General features: G+C 42.2%; 1 pseudogene; it reads left to right on the plus strand.

Annotated features, from left to right (window-relative positions):
• The first annotated feature begins 6,986 nt into the window (after positions 1-6,986).
• LOC127623571 (ribosome production factor 2 homolog) lies at positions 6,987-17,104 on the plus strand (annotated as a pseudogene).
• The last annotated feature ends 3,350 nt before the right edge of the window (positions 17,105-20,454 follow it).

Raw genomic sequence — 20,454 nt, forward strand, 5'->3', positions numbered from 1 at the left:
GCCTGATCAGCTCTTTATATTCTATGGAGGATGCACAAAAGGAATGTCCGTCTCCAAGCAATTACTTTCTCACTGGATTGTCGATGCAATTACACTGGCTTATGAGTCACAGGGTCAGACTTGCCCAGTTGATGTTAAAGCACACTCAAGTAGAGGCATGGCCTCCTCATGGGCATAGACGAATGGTGTGTCCTTACAAGACATGTGTTTTGCAGCAGGATTGGTCCTCTCAAAACACATTCGCAAGGTTTTTCAACCTAGATGTAACGTCTCTTTCTTTACAAGTCCTCAGCAATTGCTGTTCATTGGCCGTGTGTGTATGTATGTGTGTGTGTGTGTGTGTGTGTGTATATATATATATATACACACATACACACACTTTATGCCCTTCCCTTTAAATACGGGGTCCCTATCATTTACACAACCGCCTGCATTCAGGCAGTTATAATTACCATAATGTCACAAGCACTTCATTATAAATAAACTCCCCTTCTGACTGTGTTCATAAGGAGTTAATTCATACTATACGACTGTACAGTAGTTCATATATTCATTATGAGTGCTCGCCTCCTGTGTGCGTGCTTTTTGCTTAAATCTGGTTTTATCACAGAGCTTGATGTGGTGTTTGAGGTTTGCCCAAAATCAAGATTATTTTGTGCAAACTCGTCAGGCATATTGTTCACTTTATTGGTGATTCTGTCTTTCCATTCTTGTGACATTGATGAATCAGCAAAGTCAAAACAAATAGCAGACCTTAAGCCAGGCTGATTAGAAGTTATATATTTCACATCACAATCCGGAGGGATGATGCTTTTAAAAGCATGTAATTCAGCCATGATAGAATGGGGTTGAAGTATCACATCATGATTCGATTCATGTTGTAGCTGAGCTGACCACTGCTGCAGTTGTGTGAATGGAACATGAACCACACAGAACATGATCCACCATAAACATCATCTATGAGTAAAGAAGTGAAGAAATGCTGCCAACTAGCATCTGAAGGCTGTAAAAGTTTAAAACATGTATACACAATTTCAACAAAGGTTTCTCACTAAAGTTTTAAAATCAATCAGACAAACAGTATACAAATACACGTACAAAGAGGAGTGTTACTAAAACAAGTCTGAGAAATGTATTTAAAATTCCGGGTTGTAGGGGATGATTGTTTGGCGTGTGGGCTTCACAGTGCTGTTTTCACGTGTTTCCATCAGTGAGCAAAGCCAGACTCGAACCATGACGCATTCAGACAGAATTGTCAGAGTAAATAATACTAACATTGGACTTTTATCATCTTTACTCAGTGTTCGCTCATCATGAACGCTTTGTTTCATCTGTTGTTTGGCAGTGTAATTAATAGTTGAAAATGAAGCCCGTTTTCTGTCTCTGCAGAAAACTAGAATAATATCATGGATGATTTTCAATATTTCAGCAGTTTCACGCGGTTCCAGTAGGATTGTGGAACAGTGAAGCGATCAAATGGTAGTACTTGAAGCTAATGCCATAATACTAACTGAAGACTAAATAGAAGTGTCATGGCACATGTCTAAAAATGATGGCACAATTTTTTATTATATTAGTAGGATGGTTTTGTGCTCTCAATCAGTTTTCAAATGGTTTATTTAAGAAAAACTAAAGCAGATAGTTCAAACTGATCGAAAACCTCAAGAATGCCATGATTATCAGAGGAAACACAAGCGAGAAGGTCACTCAAGCTCTTTAAGATGTGGTGAGTGAGTGAGGAACAGTCTCAGTCTGTCTGAACCTGTTTAAATGTTTATGATGTGTGAATGAAATATGAGCTGATGTGCTGCACATTTTCAAGATTTTAATCTCGTGATCATCACCGACATAGGGAGCTGATTGAGACACACCCAATGTTGTGAATCAGTATATCGTGAACACTAATTAGGGCACTGGCAAGGGTGTTCATCCACTGAACATTTATGACTCAATCACCTGCGACACGATAACGAGCTTGCGTATTCAAGCGCAGCTGTTATTAATCAGCACCATCGCTGTATAAATTACAGATATATTGCCTCATCCTGATTTCTTCTATTTTTGTTGATTTTTGATTTTATTGATCTTCAAATGAGATGTAACATAAAACAAAGGCAACCTGAGTAAACACAAAATACAGTTTTCAAAAAAAAAAAAAAAAAAATAAATATATATATATATATATATATATATATATATATATATATATATATATATATATATATATATATATCTCACAAAAGTGAGTACACCCTTCACATTTTTGTAAATATTTTATTATATCTTTTCATGTGACAACACTGAAGAAATGACACTTTGCTACAATGTAAAGTAGTGAGTGTACAGCTTGTATAACAGTGTAAATTTGCTGTCCCCTCAAAATAACTCAACACACAGCCATTAATGTCTAAACCGCTGGCAACAAAAGTGAGTACACCCCTGAGTGAAAATGTCCAAATTTGGCCCAAAGTGTCAATATTTTGTGTGGCCACCATTATTTTCCAGCCCTGCTTTAACCCTCTTGGGCATGGAGTTCACCAGAGCTTCACAGGTTGCCACTGGAGTCCTCTTCCACTCCTCCATGATGACATCATGGAGCTGGTGGATGTTAGAGACCTTGTGCTCTTCCACCTTCCGTTTGAGGATGCCCCACAGATGCTCAATAGGGTTTAGGTCAGGAGACATGCTTGGCCAGTCCATCACCTTCACCCTCAGCTTCTTTAGCAAGGCAGTGGTCGCGTTGGAGGTGTGATTGGGGTCGTTATCATGCTGTAATACTGCCCTGTGGCCCAGTCTCCGAAGGGAGGGGATCATGCTCTGCTTCAGTATGTCACAGTACATGTTGGCATTCATGGTTCCCTCAATGAACTGTAGCTCCCCAGTGCCGGCAGCACTCATGCAGCCCCAGACCATGACACTCCCACCACCATGCTTGACTGTAGGCAAGACACACTTGTCTTTGTACTCCTCACCTGGTTTCTGCCACACACGCTTGACACCATCTGACCCAAATACGTTTATCTTGGTCTCATCAGACCACAGGACATGGTTCCAGTAATCCATGTCCTTAGTCTGCTTGTCTTCAGCAAACTTTTTGCGGGCTTTCTTGTGCATCATCTTTAGAAGAGGCTTCCTTCTGGGACGACAGACATGCAGACCAATTTGATGCAGTGTGTGGCGTATAGTCTGAGCACTGACAGGCTGACCCCCCACCCCTTCAACCTCTGCAGCAATGCTATTAGCAATCATATGTCTATTTCCCAAAGACAACCTCTGGATATGACGCTGAGCACGTGCACTCAACTTTGGTCGACCATGGCGAGGCCTGTTCTGAGTGGAACCTGTCCTGTTAAACCGCTGAAAGGTCTTGGCCACCGTGCTGCAGCTCAGTGTCAGGGTCTTGGCAATCTTCTTATAGCCTAGGCCATCTTTATGTAGTGCAACAATTATTTTTTTCAGATCCTCAGAGAGTTCTTTGCCATGAGGTGCCATGTCGAACTTCCAGTGACCAGTATGTGAGTGTGAGAGCGATGACACCAAATTTAACACACCTGCTCCCCATTCACACCTGAGACCTTGTAACACTAATGAGTCACATGACACCGGGGAGGGAAAATGGCTAATTGGGCCCAATTTGGACATTTTCACTTAGGGGTGTACTCACTTTTGTTGCCAGCGGTTTAGACATTAATGGCTGTGTGTTGAGTTATTTTGAGGGGACAGCAAATGTACACTCTTATACAAGCTGTACACTCACTACTTTACATTGTAGCAAAGTGTCATTTCTTCAGTGTTGTCACATGAAAAGATATAATCAAATATTTACAAAAATGTGCAGGGTGTACTCAGCTTTGTGAGAAACTGAATATTTTATATATACCATTTTTTTATTGTATACTGTGTATTCTATATTGTGTTTATTGTAGACTGTACATTCTATATTATTATTTGTATATTGTGTTGTGTAATTATGTGTATATTAGATACAGCGGGTGAAATAAGTATTGAACACGTAAAAAAAATAAATCAGTAAATATATTTCCAAAGGTGCTATTGGCATGACATTTTCACCAGATGTTGGTAACAACCCAAGTAATCCATACATGCAAAGAAACCAGAACAAATGAGCTCAGCAAATTAAGTTATGTGTAATAATGTGAAATGACATTTAAAAAAGTATTTAACATGCTTACTGATATTTATTTAATACTTGGTTAATGACAGATTCAAGATGACTCCTGTATGGAGAAACTAGTCGCATGCATTGCTCTGGTTTGATTTTGGCCCATTCTTCCACACAAACAGTTTTCAAATCTTGAAGGTTCCGTGGGCCTCTTCTATGAATCTTGATCTTCAGTTCTTTCCATAGATTTTCAATGGGATTTAAGTCAGGTGATTGGCTGGGCCATTCTAGCAGCTTTATTTTCTTTCTTTGAAACCAATTGAGAGTTTCCTTGGGTGTGTGTTTGGGATCATTGTCTTGCTGAAATGTCCACCCTCGTTTCATCTTCATCATCCTGGTAGATGGCAGCAGATTTTTGTCAAGAATGTCTCGGTAAATTTGCCCATTCATCCTTCCTTCAATTATGTGAAGTTTGTCAGTACCATTTGCTGAAAAGCAGCCCCACACCATGATGTTCCCACCTCCAAACTTCACTGTTGGTATGGTGTTTTTAGGGTGATGTGCAGTGCCATTTCTCCTCCAAACATGGTGTGTATTATAGCCAGAGGTGGCGGCAGCCGATTTCGCCGGGGCTTCAGCTCCGAATGGTTTGAGTGTAGCCCCGAATGTATTTTGAAAAGTTGACTGACAAATATGAAACCGGACAATAGCCTATGTAAACCCCCGAAATCATAAGTTGCCTTATTTCATTGTGTTTTGGCTTTGCACATACTGCATACAGCCTGTAAAAATAGACATAGGCATTATCTAGCCTATAGAATAAGTTCCTTTGCTGTTGGTAGCCTATGGGCGACTCCGTTTATTCCTCTCTGTTGAATATGCAGCAGGTAGGGGAGGAGCTTGCACAGTCGTTGACATCAACTAACGTTACTTAGTGGCGAGTTAACAGCATTTAGCAGGAAAGACAGCAAAAATGAAGCATATGAGGTTTCCTGGATTTTTTTTTTGGTCCTTAAAGTCTGAAGATCATCATCTGGCCTACAGTAGGCTAAACCTCACTCTCCTAACCTCAAGAGGTGGACTGGCGACTGACATTAAAGGTTGTAGCCTATAGCTTCTGTGTTAGCGCACGCGTCCAGTGCAGAGCGTACTTCTATTATTTATCAGGTGTTGTTTTCTCTAATGTTAACCAATAAGCATTAACATAAAATGTATGTGTGACTTGTTTTGTGATATTAGTTTGTAGGAAATATACACTTTGATTTGATTAAATGGTTTTGTAGAGTGTAGCAAAGATGAGCAACAGATTGAGGAGCAGCAGCAGCTGTGCCAGAATCAGGCATGGAAACTGGTAACAATTAATCAGTCACTTTACTTTAGAGAAAGTTAAAAGTGAAACATTGTTTATCTCAATAATCCTAATGAAAGGATTTTGACAGATGAACATTGATAATTATATACAGTTCGATGTCATGGTGTGTCAGTGTATTGCCATTCATGTATTGCTTTAACTTAGGATTTTATACATCATTTTGTCTATTTATGTAAAAAAATATACATTATTTATATTAAATATTTTTTACCTCACTTTACTCACTATAATATAACTCTTTTGTGATGACTTTATTGTAATGTACATGAAAATTCAAGAATCATGATAGATCTTAGGGCAATCCCACTGATCTGCTCTTCCCAATACATTTACTTCAATGTATTGGTCTACACTTTGACATATGTAGCACTTGATGAATTAGTTGTTTGAAGCTGATTTGCAATAAGTTATGTGCTGTATCTGTTCTTTTGCATCCCAGATGATTCAGGGAGGAGAGTGGATGTTGAGGATAGTACTAGAGTGGAAGATTTAGGAACTGTAGAAACGGTCCCAGCCAGAGCAAAACTCAAAGAATACCCTCTCCCCAGCTTTGGACTACAGGGAAGTGGTTGCTAGTGTGAAAATAAAATTGTCTGGGCTAAGCCCCGGATGTCCTTCAATGCTGGAAACGCCTCTGATTATAGCATCCAAACAGTTCAATTTTGCTTTCATCTGACCACACTATATTCTCCCAGTATTTCATTGGCTTTTCCAAATGTTGTGCAGCAAACTTTAAACGAGCTTCAACATGCTTTTTTTTCAGCAATGGAGTTTGCGTGGTGAGTGTGCATACAGGCCATGAAGCAAATGAGGCTTTGTGGATTTTTCCACAACAGTACCTGCTAATTGCAGGTCTTTTTGAAGCTCTCCACAAGTGGTCCTTGGCTCTTGGACAACTCTTCTAATTTTTATTTTCACTCCTCTGTCAGAAATCTTGCGAGGAGCTCCTGGTCGAGGGAAATTTATAGTGAAATGATTGTCTTTCCACTTCTGTATTATGGCCCCAACAGTGCTCACTGGAACATTCAGAAGCTTAGAAATGCACCTATAACCAATGCCATCGTTATGTTTTGCAACAATTAGGTTGCGAAGGTCTTGAGACAGCTCTTTGCTTTTACCCACCATGAGATGTGTCTTGAGTGACACCTTGGCAATGAGACCTTTTTGTAGGCCATCCGTTGGGACTGAACCAGCTGATATTTATTTGCACTTACAAGTGGCTGGATTGCTTTTTAATTACTGATAGTTTTCAGCTGTTGTCTTGGCTTTCCATGCCTTTTTACACCTCCCTTTCTTCATGTGTTCAAAACTTTTTCCCTGTGTCATTTCACATTATTACACATAACATTAATTTGCTGAGCTCATTTGTTTTGGTTTCTTTGTATGTATGGATTACTTGGGTTGTTACCAACATCTGGTGATAATTTCATGTCAATAGCACCTTTGGAAATATATTTACTGAAAAACAGACACTAATGCACAAATGTGAATATGTTGTATGTGTCTAAAGCATATAAAGAGAAAAAATGGTGAGTCTTAATCAACTATCCAGCAACCATGATTCATCTTATAACAATTTAAAATCTAATATGCAAGCACAATAAACAATAGTAAAAAAATATTTTTTGCATGTTTTAATAAAAAATATTTTTTGATAAAACTAGTCATAAGCATATTTCCAGTACATTTGATTTGTTATTAAAGAAACATACATTTCACCTATGGCTCATTCAAGTCCTTGGTTCACGCATACTCATAGTATCAGCAGCTCCTTGGTAATCCTCCTGGACAGTTATTTCTGAGAGTCGGACATGACCGAAAATGCTGACTTTTGATTATGCCGGAAGTCTTGATTCATTCATTTCTAACATGTTCTTTGGTTCAATAACCGGTCTAGTAACTCGTAAGACCCGCCTGCCTGTATGAGTCCAACTCATTCATTTCAAACTCTGTCTCAGCCTAAAGTAGTCTTCTGCATTTAGAGTCATTTTTAGTATATTGTTGCTGATACATAAGTTAGTGAAATTCAGACTTCTTGAAAATGTCCATCACATACAAACACAACTAGAAAACTAATATATTATTCCTAATTTGCATTAGTAACACTGAGTAACATAACTACTTAAGTCTCAAGACCATTTGCAAATATTTTTTAAAATAAAAATGTAAGACCAATCTGTATGGAAAAACAGGCCATTTGAGGACTCGACAGCTCTGGTGAGTTTATGATTTGTATTTTAAAACTTCATTGATGTTCAAAAAAAAGTCAATGCTTCGACATTTTTACGTTTACCTTCTTACAGGAATGGTTCTCCACGAAATCAGATCGTTCGTTGTTTTTGTTCGGCTCACACAACAAGATCCAATAACCTCATAATTGGTTTGTCGTTTCAAAATAAATGTGAAGATCTTTTATTGTTATTTTTTATCGTTGTAGGTTTTTTTGAAAGGATTTGTTTACCATTGTGAATTTTACAGGTCGAATTTATGATTTCCACATACTGGGCATTGAGAAGTTTGTGTCTCTAAAAAACATTAGGGTAAATCAGCCAAAAATAGTTGAACATGTGTTTTAAAAAAGGTTTTAAATCTTTCTCATGGGAATGGATGTACAGTGCATCCGGAATGTATTCACAGCACTTCACTTTTTACACATTTTATGTTACAGCCTTATTCCAAAATTCATTATATTCATTATTTTCCTCAAAATTCTACAAACAATACCCCATAATGACAATGTGAAAAAAGTTTGTTTGAAATCTTTGCAAATTTATTAAAAATTAAAAACGAAATAAAAAAAATCACATGTACATAAGTATTCACAGCCTTTGCCATGACGCTCAAAATTGAGCTCAGGTGCATCCTGTTTTCACTGATAATCCTTGAGATGTTTCTACAATTTGATTGGAGTCCACCTGTGGTAAATTCAGTTGATTGGACATGATTTGGAAAGGCACACAAATGGTCTATATAAGGTCCCGCAGTTAACAGTGCATGTCAGAGCACAAACCGAGCCATGAAGTCCAAGGAATTGACCTCCGAGACAGGATTGTTTGATTAAATCTGACATTTTCAAATCCGATCTGGGCCACTTCCATATGTGGAAATACATTGGAAACATATCTGATTTTTTCCATTTTGCCTTCAGTGTGAACAGTAGGGTCAGATTTAATGAGATTTACATATAAATGTAACTCAACATTCATCATCTGTGCACTTTATTTGCAGCATATATAAGCATGTTATTGTTTTAAAACAAAATTTTGTCAGATTTTTCTATTTATTGTATCCAGTTCTATTTTAAGGTAGGTAACAGTTGGGTAGAGTGGTTCGTTTGGACTACACGTAGTAAAATATATGCATAAAAACATACAGAGATAGAGTTATGTATTGTAAATGCACTGCTCTTGCTGAAAACAGTTTCTGTATTTCTCAAACTGGATCAAAATGTGAATGCAAGCATGTCAATGGAAATCTGGAATGGTTCTAGATACATTTTCTTACCTTACATATATATGTTATGCTGTTTTTCCTGCTGCCCTTTGCTCTTAAGTAATACACTCTTAAATGCACCATACAAAGGCAAATTGCTTTATTTAAAAATGCTTTATCCATTAATAAAGTCTTTCTCCATCACTTGCTGACATATTAGATAACACTTGCACTATGCGATATGTCATATGCACAAAGTCAGTGGACATGGCAATGAAGTTTTGGTATTTTCATGCATGCATGCACATTTTAGGTGCAAGTGGGTTTGGTGAAATTATGCATGCAAAGCACTATTGGGCTGGATCAAAAGAAATTTAATTCTGACGTTCTCTCCGGTTATTCCCCATCTGCTACCTATGTTATACATTGCATTCAGAAAGTATTCAGATGACTTTATTTTTCTCACATTTTGTTATGTTGCATCCTTATGCAATCACGTCAATCTACACTCCAGACCCAATAATGAAAAAGCCAAAAAAAAAAAAAAAAAGATTTTTAATATCTTAGCAAATGTGTTGAAACTGAAATATTACACTGACATAAGTTTTAGTTGAAGCACCTTTGGCAGTGATTACAGCCTTAAGTCTTTTTGGGTATGATGCGACAAGCTTTGCAAACCTGGATTTGGGGATATTGCCATTCTTCTCTACAGATCCTCTCAAACTCTGTCAGTTTGGATAGTGACTGGTCTTTCCAGAGATGTTCGATTGGGTTCAAATCTGGTCTCTGGCTGGGCCACTCAAGGACATTCACAGAATTGTCCCTAAGCCACTCTTGCATTGTCTTGGCTGTGTGCTTAGGGTCATTGTCCTGTTGGAAGGTGAACCTTTGGCCCAGTCTGATGTCCTCTAGCGCTCTGGACCAGGTTTTAATTAAGGATATCTCTGTATTTTACTGCATTCAGCTTTCCTTCAACCCTGACCAGTCCCCCAGTCCCTGCTACTGATGCTATCACCACCATTGGGATGGTATTGTCAAGTCAAGTCAATTTTATTTGTATAGCGCCTTTCACAACACAAATAGTTTCAAAGCAGCTTTAAAGAAGATCAGCATTAACAGATGATGAAACTGTAATGTCTATAATGTCGATGAATCATCATTGTGTAATTAGATAAAATACGATTGTTAATCGTGTTTAAAAGTAAGTAAATAATAATTGTATTAATAACCCCAGTGAGCAAGCTGAAGGCGACTGTGGCAAGGAACATAAAACTACATAAGATGTAGATTAACGGAGAAAAATAACCTTGAGAGAAACCAGACTCACTGTGGGGGCCAGTTCCCCTCTGGCTAACATCATGAATGTAATGTAAATATTACTTGTGTATAGTTCAAATCATGGTTTAAAATGATTAAACTAAGTGTTAAGGGTCAGTGTTTAAACATCGATTGTGTTTGAACTGTAAGATTAATGACCAATGTCTTTGAAGTCCATCTTGATTAATTGCAGAAGTTCACATAGGTGCAATTGTCCTTGTTAATTGGCTGATGAAGGCTTTTGTTGGCAATAGTTAGTCTATGCATTCCATTTCAAGATCGTAGTCCATCAATAGACCAAGGTGATGCAGGCAGAGATCAGAGATGTGAAACGCAGTTCAAACTGGCCGGTAAATTCGGTGAGGTTCGATGTGGTCCATCCTAAATCCAAGGTTCAGACAATGGCATATGAAGTATCCCATGTCTTATGGTTAGAGTTGGCATCAGTTCATCCTCTGAAGACCATCATAATATACTGAAGTGATGTTTGGCTGGCACCGGCTGCATTTAGTCATCATCATTCAGCGACACGTAGCAGTGGAGACCAACACGAAGCAGGAATGGTGCTGGATCCAGCCGGTTCTGGTGACCTCAGGATAGGAGTCCCGGGGTTGAGACAGGGAACCATAAAATAATATAAGCATAGATGCCATTACATTTATTGCAGAGTTATAAATCATGATCAATGTTTCTGGTTTCTGGTTCCGGCAGACCAAACTAAAGCAGCCTAATTGTGGGTTGGAGGATAAATTATGTGTATGCCTGGCTAAATAGATGAGTCTTTAGTCTAGACTTAAACTGAGAGAGTGTGTCTGCATCTCAAACAGTGTTTGGGAGACTATTCCATAGTTTAGGAGCCAAATACGAAAAGGATCTACCTCCTTTTGTGGATTTAGATATTCTAGAAACTATTAACAGGTGAGAATTTTGCGATCGTAATGAACATGATGGAGTATAGCGTGGTAGAAGGTCACTTAAGTACTGCGGAGCTAGACCATTCAAAGCTTTGTACGTAGTTAACCGAATAGAGTTAACAGAATATTGCGCAGGTGATGAGTGGTGCCTGATTTCCTTCAGACATGATGCTTGGAACGGAGACCAAACAGTTAAATCTTAATTTCATTAGACCCAACATAAGCCCAGATCGGTGGAGTGTTGCAGTGATGGTTGTCCTTCAGCAAGTTTCTCCTGTCTCCACACATGATCTCTGCAGCTCAACCGGAGTGACCACTGGGTTCTTGGTCATCTCTCTTACCAAGGCCCTTCTCCCCCGATTGCTCAGTTTGGCCAGGTGGCCAGCTCTAGGAAGAGTCCTGGTTGTTCCAAACTTCCATTTAAGAATTATGGAGGCCACTGCGCTCTTTGGAACCTTCCCCAGATCTAAGCCCCTGTCAGAATCCTGTCTCTGAGCCTCATGGCTTGGTTTTTGATCTAATATGCATTTTTAGCTGTGAGACCTTATATAGACAGGTGTATGCCTTTCCAAATCATGTCTAAACAATTGAATTTGTCACAGGTGGACTCCAATCAAAGTGTAGAAACATTTCAAAGATGATCCAGTGTAATGTGATGCACCTGAGCTAAACTTCAAGTGTCATAGCAAAGGTTTGAATTCTTATGTCAATGTGATATCAGTTTTTTCTTTTTAATACATTTCAAAGTTATCAAAAATCTGGTTTTTGCTTTGTCATTATGGGGTATGGAGTGTAGATTGATGTGAATTTTGTTTTTATTTAAAACATTTTAGCATAAGGCTGCATCATGACAAAATGTGAAGAAAATGAAGGGGTCTAAATACTCAATGCACTGTAGGCCAATCCCTGTCAAACATCAGTGATATAAACAAAGACAGCACATTCATAAGAAGTTGGTAGTGTAAATCGACTGTATGCAATGAAATGGAAGAATATAAATATTTCTATGAAAGTGACACAGACCTTTTTATAAGCATAGGAAATGTGGATTTGTATGGAGGCTCTGTTAAATTATAGAGAATATAATTATTATTAATCATTTTCATCTACTGAGACACAAATCATGGCTAGTATTAACAGTGATTTTATAGGCACTTCTACAGCTCAATTTTTATTTAGAAAAATGTAATTTATTTATTGAAACATGAAAATATTAAGCCTGAAGGGAAGGTGCCGCTCTCCTCTCTAGTAATTTGGCTCATAGTCTTAATAATGATAGTATTTGACTAACTGGGGCCCAGGTCAGGAATCAGACAAACTGGTTAATCCGAACGTCTGCTATCTGCCTTGGGACGTCACACATAAGTAATATTTACATTATATTTATGATGTTAGTCAGAGGGGAACTGTTTATATAAAAAGACAGAAAAAAATCATAACAGGCATTTTTTTGCACCCACACTTTGAATTTCAGGGGCATTTTTGTCATATTTGTTGGCATTTCTGACCATGGTAGTGAAAGTGAATGGTGACTGTAGTGAACATCTCCTTTTTTGTTCCATGTATGAAAGCCACACAGGTTTGGAACAACATGAATTCTTACATAGAATTAATATACACACATGATTAAATTTGTTCGACATGTTTTATGCATCCTGTTCCATACTGGACAAAAACTGAACGCGTTTTTTTTTTTTTTTTCAAAGAGGCACAAGTGTCCAGAGGCCACCAAACCCATGCTGGTGTTTACGGGGGAACTTTTTGACACAGATAATGAGCACAAGCGATTGAAGAACATTCTGACAGGATTGTCATACAGACATCATTTCAGCTGTTAATGGCAATTATCAAAATGTGCTACTGTTAGTAATCACGATGTCTCATGTGATGGGACCTTATCAAATAAACTTCTGTAGAATTGTTCTCAACTTATGTAAGATTGTGAGAACTATTATAAATACCTTTGTAAGTAAGGAAGTACAATATATCGGTGGCCAAAATATTATTGGCCGAATGTAAAATAAAAAGGGCTCTCAACAAATTCTTCTCTTGTCAGTATAGTGTACTTGGCTGTTACAAGACACAGTTGATGCGTTGCAAGCTGTTTCCTGTTTTGAAGGGTGTGTTGGTAAACTGCAATCTATTGAAATGTGTTTCTTATCTATACTCTCTGTCCTAATAACTAACGTATTTCATATCAAACATGTATGTCATGTCCAGATAAGGTGAAGAATGTTTCTATTGGTTAGTCCAGTGGAATGTTGTTTTGCTGGACCATATAATGAAGTGCTGTACGAATAAACGTGGAAGAAGAATTTGATAGCATTGGTTCTCTGTGTCATTTCTTCCCTCAGCTGAGCCGCATCGAGACGGGGATTGCAGATCAAGGAAATAAATTAAATACATTGAATGACAAAATTATCTAACACCGATAATCTGGAAAATCTAAATATTGGGCGGATAAATAAATTGCTGGCGATATTTTTGCCGATAATTTGTTACGGTTTATTTACTTGTGGCTAAAATTCTCGGGCTGCCTGTGGCGTCTTTCCTTCAGGCAGTCTCAAGCGACAGTGCACGCATGCGCAGTGTACGTGAGAGCAGCTCTGTGAGGATTATTTCCACATCTATGCACCTTGTTACGTTGTTTTGGGGCTGGTTTTAGTCTTCTGCTATAACGATGGCATTTCCCATATTCTTTTTGTTTCATGAGGCAATAAACGAATTGCGGCAAAGCATGTATGTTACATGGGGACTATCGTTTTTGCTTATTACTTCATGAAACATAAACAGAATGTGGGAAATAGTATATTGTTACTTGCATTGTGATTAAAACAAGTCCAAGCACAACCTAAAATGGCACATTTAATAAGTTACACAGGGAACTGTCTGTGAATGAGACGCTTATTCATAACACACACAAACCAGCGCTGCACTCGCAGTCTGGCTGCCCGCACTAATAACACACCATGTGTACAGAGATTAGGGTTTGTTTGGTTGTTTAATATTCGTTACATGCAGTTTATACCCTCATTTACTAGATTAAACTGAGATGAAACCAATCTCCTTGACCTAGGGAAGCCTACTGACTGTTGCGATAAACAGAAGATGAAGTTGCTGTCCTTGTGAAGATGAGCTGAATCCAGCAGCCAAAGGTGTTTTCTTGTGGGAACTTTGTGGAAATCACAAGAACAAAAGAGAAAATTAAGTCATGATCATGAGAAAACAAAACAAAAAACAAATTGACAAACTATGGACAAAACAGGCTTCTGTAAATATAGGCACATTTATGGTTCATGTTACATCCGTTAAACCTTTAAAAGCAGTCCAAATTCGAAGTTTTTAATTAATTAGCAAGCAGTTTCATGTTGAAAAATAGTTTTAAAATATCGGTCACAATGAGCTGTGAGTTATCGGAATCGGCCCAGAAATTCCATATAGTTGCATCCCTGTTTGTAAGGCAAGCATCACTATTACTAATGCTCATACTTGTGGTTTGGGAAATCATATGAAAGCAGCTTTTTTAGATATTTCCCATCTGTGCTGTGATCATGTACTGTAATATCTGACTCAGTTCTGTGTCAGATTTCTTCTGTGGACCCAAATCACGTGGTGCGTCTGGCAGGACTGGATAAGGTGCTTCACTTCACTGTGCTGGACGGCAAGATTTACATGCACAGTTACAAGTGAGACACAAAGACATTTGACTTCACTTTCATATGAGTCTGATCCATCAGAGAATTATGGCAGTATTGCGATGATGTTATGAAGGCAGGAGGCGGCAGATGAGGGGTGAGGATCTAAATGCGGTTTTATTGACAAAATAACTAGACAAACAAGACTGGAACAAATAAAACATCCAAGATGGGGAAAACAAAACAAAAACACAAAAGACATCCAAGGGGTACACAGGCAGGATTAACATCTACGGCGAGCAAGGATAATATTCACATACACATTCAAACATACACATTAAACGACCGACAATGACTGGAGAACAAACAGGGTTTAAATACACAAACACAATGATGACTAAACGACATGCAGGTGAGAACAATGAAGTGCATGGGCAGTGATGAGGGCAGGGAATTATGGGAAGTGTAGTTTATGACAGTTGCAGGTGAGAACAATGAAGTGCATGGGCAGTGATGAGTGCAGGGAATTATGGGAAGTGTAGTTTATGACAGTTGACAGGTGAAACACGGGGCAGACAACAGGGGATCGTGACATAACCCCCCTCAAAGGAGCGGCTTCCAGACGCTCCTGAAATAAAAAAAAAAGAGAAAACCAACAAAATAGTCCAAGGAGTGAAGGGGGGGGTTGCAGGCAGACCAAGGAGGGCACAAGGGGCAAGCAGACAGTCCAAGGGGGCACAAGGGGCAAGCAGACAGTCCAAGGGGAGCACAAGGGGCAAACAGTCAGTCCAAGGGGGGCACAAAGGGCAAGCAGGCAGTCCAAGGGGGCCACAAGACGGGGACTGGGTCAAGAGGCCTGGGAGGTGGCCACAGGACAGGGACTGCATCAGGCGAACTCCGAGGGCAGAGCCGTGGTGGGCGGAGCCATGGAAGTTTCAGGTGGCAGGGCCATGGAGGGTGGAGCCGTGGAAGACTCAGGTGGCAGAGCCATGGGAGGCTCAGGAGGCAGAGCCGTAGAAGGTTCCGGAGACAGGGCCGTGGTAGGCGGAGTCATGGAGAATTCTGGGGGCCGAGCCGTGGAAGGTGGAGTCATGGAAGGCTCAGGAGGTGGAGCCGAGGATGGCTAGGAGGTGGAGCCGTGGGACGCGGAGCCGTGGAAGGCTCAGGAGGCAGTGTCATGGAAGGCGGAGCCGTGGGAGGCTGAGTCGTGGAAGGCGGATCCGAGGGAGGCTCAGGAGGTGGAGCCGTGGAAGGCTCGAGAGGTGGAGCCATAGAAGGCTCAGGAGACGGAGCCGAGGGAGGCTCAGGAGGCGGCGCCGAGGGAGGTGGCGCCGTAGAAGGCTCAGGAGGGGGACTGGGTCAGGAGGCCTGGGAGGTGGCCACAGGACAGTGACTGCATCAGGAGGCCTGAGTGTCAGCCACAGGGCAAGGACAGGTTCAGAAGGCCTGGGAGCCGGCCGCAGGGTAGGGTCTGGGTCTGGAGGCCTGAGAGTTGGCCACAGGACAAGTTCAGGAGGTCTGAGAGTCGGCCTCAGGGCCACAGCCATGGAGAACTCCGAGGGCGGAGCCGTGGTAGGCGGAGCCATGGAAGTTTCAGGTGGCAGAGCCATGGAGGGTGGAGCCGTGGAAGACTCAGGTGGCAGAGCCATGGAAGGCTCAGGAGGCAGAGCCGTTGAAGGTTCCGGAGACTGGGCCGTGGTAGGCGGAGTCATGGAGAATTCTGGGGGCCGAGCCGTGGAAGGTGGAGACATGGAAGGCTCAGGAGGCGGAACCGTAGAAGGCTCTGGAGTTGGAGCTGTGGTAGGCGGAGCCGTGGGAGGCAGAGCCGTGGGAGGCTCAGGAGGTTGAGCCGTGGAAGGCGGAGTCGTGGAAGCAGATAAACAGAAGATGAAGTTGCTGTCCCTGTGAAGATGAGCTGAATCCAGCAGCCAAAGGTGTTTTCTCGTGGGAACTTTGTGGAAATCACAAGAACAAAAGAGAAAATTAAGTCATGATCATGAGAAAACTATTTTTGTTATGTTGAGATCATGAGAAAATTAAGTCGTGATCACATTCCATATAGTTGCATCCCTATTTGTAAGGCAAGCATCACTATTACTAATGCTCATTCTTGTGGTTTGGGAAATCATATGAAAGCAGCTTTTTCAGATATTTCCCATCTGTGCTGTGATCATGTACTGTAATATCTGACTCAGTCCTGTGTCAGATTTCTTCTGTGGACCCAAATCACGTGGTGCGTCTGGCAGGACTGGATAATGTGCTTCACTTCACTGTGCTGGACGGCAAGATTTACATGCACAGTTACAAGTGAGACACAAAGACATCTGACTTCACTTTCATATGAGTCTGATCCATCTGAGAATTATGGCAGTATTGCGATGATGTTATGAAGGCAGGAGGAGGCAGACGAGGGGTGAGGATCTAAATGCGGTTTTATTGACAAAATAACTAGACAAACAAGACTGGAACAAATAAAACATCCACGATGGGGAAAACAAAACAAAAACACAAAAGACATCCAAGGGGTACACAGGCAGGATTAACATCTACGGCGAGCAAGGATAATATTCACATACACATTCAAACATACACATTAAACGACTGACAATGACTGAAGAACAAACAGGGTTTAAATACACAAACACAATGATGACTAAACGACATGCAGGTGAGAACAATGAAGTGCATGGGCAGTGATGAGGGCAGGGAATTATGGGAAGTGTAGTTTATGACAGTTGACAGGTGAAACACGGGCAGACAACAGGGGATCGTGACATAACCCCCCCTCAAAGGAGCGGTTCCAGACGCTCCTGACAAAAAACCAAGAGAAAACCCACCAAACAAAATAGTCCCGGGGGGGGGGGAGAGGCAGACCAAGGAGGGCACAAGGGGCAAACAGACAGTCCAAGGGGGGCACAAGGGGCAAGCAGACAGTCCAAGGGGGGATGGGGCAAGCAGACAGTCCAAGGGGGCACAAGGGGCAAACAGACAGTCCAAGGGGGAGGCTCAGGAGGTGGAGCCGTAGAAGGCTCTGGAGACTGAGCCGAGGGAGGCTCAGGAGGTGGAGCCGTGGGAGGCTCAGGAGGCGGAGCCGTAGGAGGCTCTGGAGGCGGAGCCGAGGGAGGTGGCGCCATAGATGGCTCTGGAGGCGGAGCCGTGGGAGGCTCAGGAGGTGGAGCCGAGCCGTGAGAAGCGGAGCAGTGGAAGGCTCAGGAGGCGGCGTCGTGGAAGGCGGAGCCGTGGAAGGCTCTGGAGGCGGAGCCGTGGGAGGCTCAGGAGGCGGAGCCATGAGAAGCGGAGTCGTGGAAGGCGGAGCCGAGGGAGGCTCAGGAGGCGGAGCCGTGGGAACCTCAGGAGGTGGAGCCGTGTAAGGCGGAGTCGTGGAAGGCTCTGGAGACGGAGCCGAAGGAAGCTCAGGAGGCGGAGCCGTTGGAGGCTCAGGAGGCAGAGCCGAGGAAGGTGGCGCCGTAGAAGGCTCAGGAGGCGGAGCCCTGGAAGGCTCAGGAGGTGAAGCCGTGGGAGGCTCAGGAGGTGGAGCCGTGGGAGGCGGAGTCGTGGAAGGCGGAGCTGAGGGAGGCTCAGGAGGCGGAGCCGTGGGAGGCTCAGGTGGTGGAGCCGTGGAAGGCTCAGGAGGCGGAGCCGTAGAAGGCTCTGGAGACGGAGCCGAGGGAGGCTCAGGAGGTGAAGCCGTGGGAGGCTCAGGAGGCGAAGCCGTGGAAGGTGGAGTCGTGGAAGGCTTGAGAGGTGGAGCAGTAGAAGGCTCTGGAGACAGAGCCGAGGGAGGCTCAGGAGGCGGAGCTGTGGGAGGCTCAGGAGGCAGCGCCGTAGAAGGCTCTGGAGGTGGAGCCGAGGGAGGTGGCGCCGTAGAAGGCTCTGGAGGCGGAGCCGTGGGAGGCTCAGGAGGCGAAGCTGTGGGAGGCTCAAGAGGCGGAGCCGTGGGAGGCGGAGCCGTGGGAGGCTTGAGAGGTGGAGCCGTAGAAGGCTCTGGAGACGGAGCCGAGGGAGGCTCTGGAGGTGGAGCCGTGGAAGGCTCAGGAGGCGGAGGCGGAGGCTCTGGCTCGCTGACCGTGGCAGGCTTGGGCTCTGGCTCGCTGACCGTGGCAGGTGGAGACTGGGGAGCAGAAGCCTTTCCTCTTCTCCTCCTCCTCCTCCGGGCGGACGAAGCTGGCAACACTGGCTCGTTGGCCGTGGCAGGCATGGGCGTTTGGGTCGGTCGTTCTGTTATGAAGGCAGGAGGCGGCAGACGAGTGGTGAGGATCTAAATGCGGTTTTATTGACAAAATAACTAGACAAACAAGACTGGAACAAATAAAACATCCACGATGGGGAAAACAGAACAAAAACACGAAAGGGGTACACAGGCAGGATTAACATCTACGGAGAGCAAGGATAATATTCACATACACATTCAAACATACACATTAAACGACCGACAATGACTGGAGAACAAACAGGGTTTAAATACACAAACACAATGATGACTAAACGACATGCAGGTGAGAACAATGAAGTGCATGTGCAGTGATGAGGGCAGGGAATTATGGGAAGTGTAGTTTATGACAGTTGCAGGTGAGAACAATGAAGTGCATGGGCAGTGATGAGGGCAGGGAATTATGGGAAGTGTAGTTTATGACAGTTACGGGTGAGAACAATGAAGTGCATGGGCAGTGATGAGGGCAGGGAATTATGGGAAGTGTAGTTTATGACAGAAACACAGGGCAGACAACAGGGGATCGTGACAGATGACTTGAGAAGCACTGCCTGATGATGTTGTTCGGACAGAGTGTTGCTGAAGATGTCTGGCTGTTTATACACCCAGGATTGAGCTGGAGGAAATGGGACCTACATTAGACTTTGTGATAAGAACTCACATGCCCTCTTGTACAGCCGAAAGGCCTGAAGGTACAGCGTCCGTCATAGCAGCTGACCGTTTATTTATTTATTCTGCTACTGTGATGAGGGCCGGACAGCTGAGAACAGAAGCTAATTGCAATGCAACTTTGTGTTGACTGATGTGAATAAGTGTTCACTCAGTAACTGGAACTGATCAGTTTGCTTGTGCTTCTTAACTAAACATTCACTCCTTAATCTGAAATACACTAATTAAGCAGAGACTGTATCACGCTAGACTCCTCATGCAGTCCGGTGTCTTTTAACTCTCTTCCATCTTTAATTTTTGATGGGAATGACAAGGCTCTGAGGGACAGACATACAATGTCTTCAATGGTTTGTAAAGTTGTTTAAAGTGTTTTGAATCGTTCTGTGTAGAAACATTGAAAAAATATTTTCAAAGATTTTAGAAGACAAAAAAACGAGTTGAAAATATGAGTTGTGTAAAAGGAGAAGTGATCTAAGTTTTCAGTGCATGCTATTGAAGCGACTTTCCTTCAAAGCCTTGTTTACATTCCTTTTACATATTTTATGTATGACGCTACTGTGAAAAAGGTCTATAGACACTGTTCACTGAGACCTCTGTAGAGGACTTTTGTTTTTAGTGTATCTCTCTGCAACCATGCATGTAACTGTTGCAATGTTTTCTCAACCGATTGGTAGACCCATATTTAGTTGCAGATAAAAAGTGTGAAATGTGAAATAATATTGTTTCTAAGATCTTTAAGACAGAGATTCCAAATTTTGGGGGGGTTGTCCATGGCAAGCGGA

Source organism: Xyrauchen texanus, chromosome 30, assembly GCF_025860055.1.
Source record: "Xyrauchen texanus isolate HMW12.3.18 chromosome 30, RBS_HiC_50CHRs, whole genome shotgun sequence".
NCBI lineage: Eukaryota > Metazoa > Chordata > Actinopteri > Cypriniformes > Catostomidae > Xyrauchen > Xyrauchen texanus.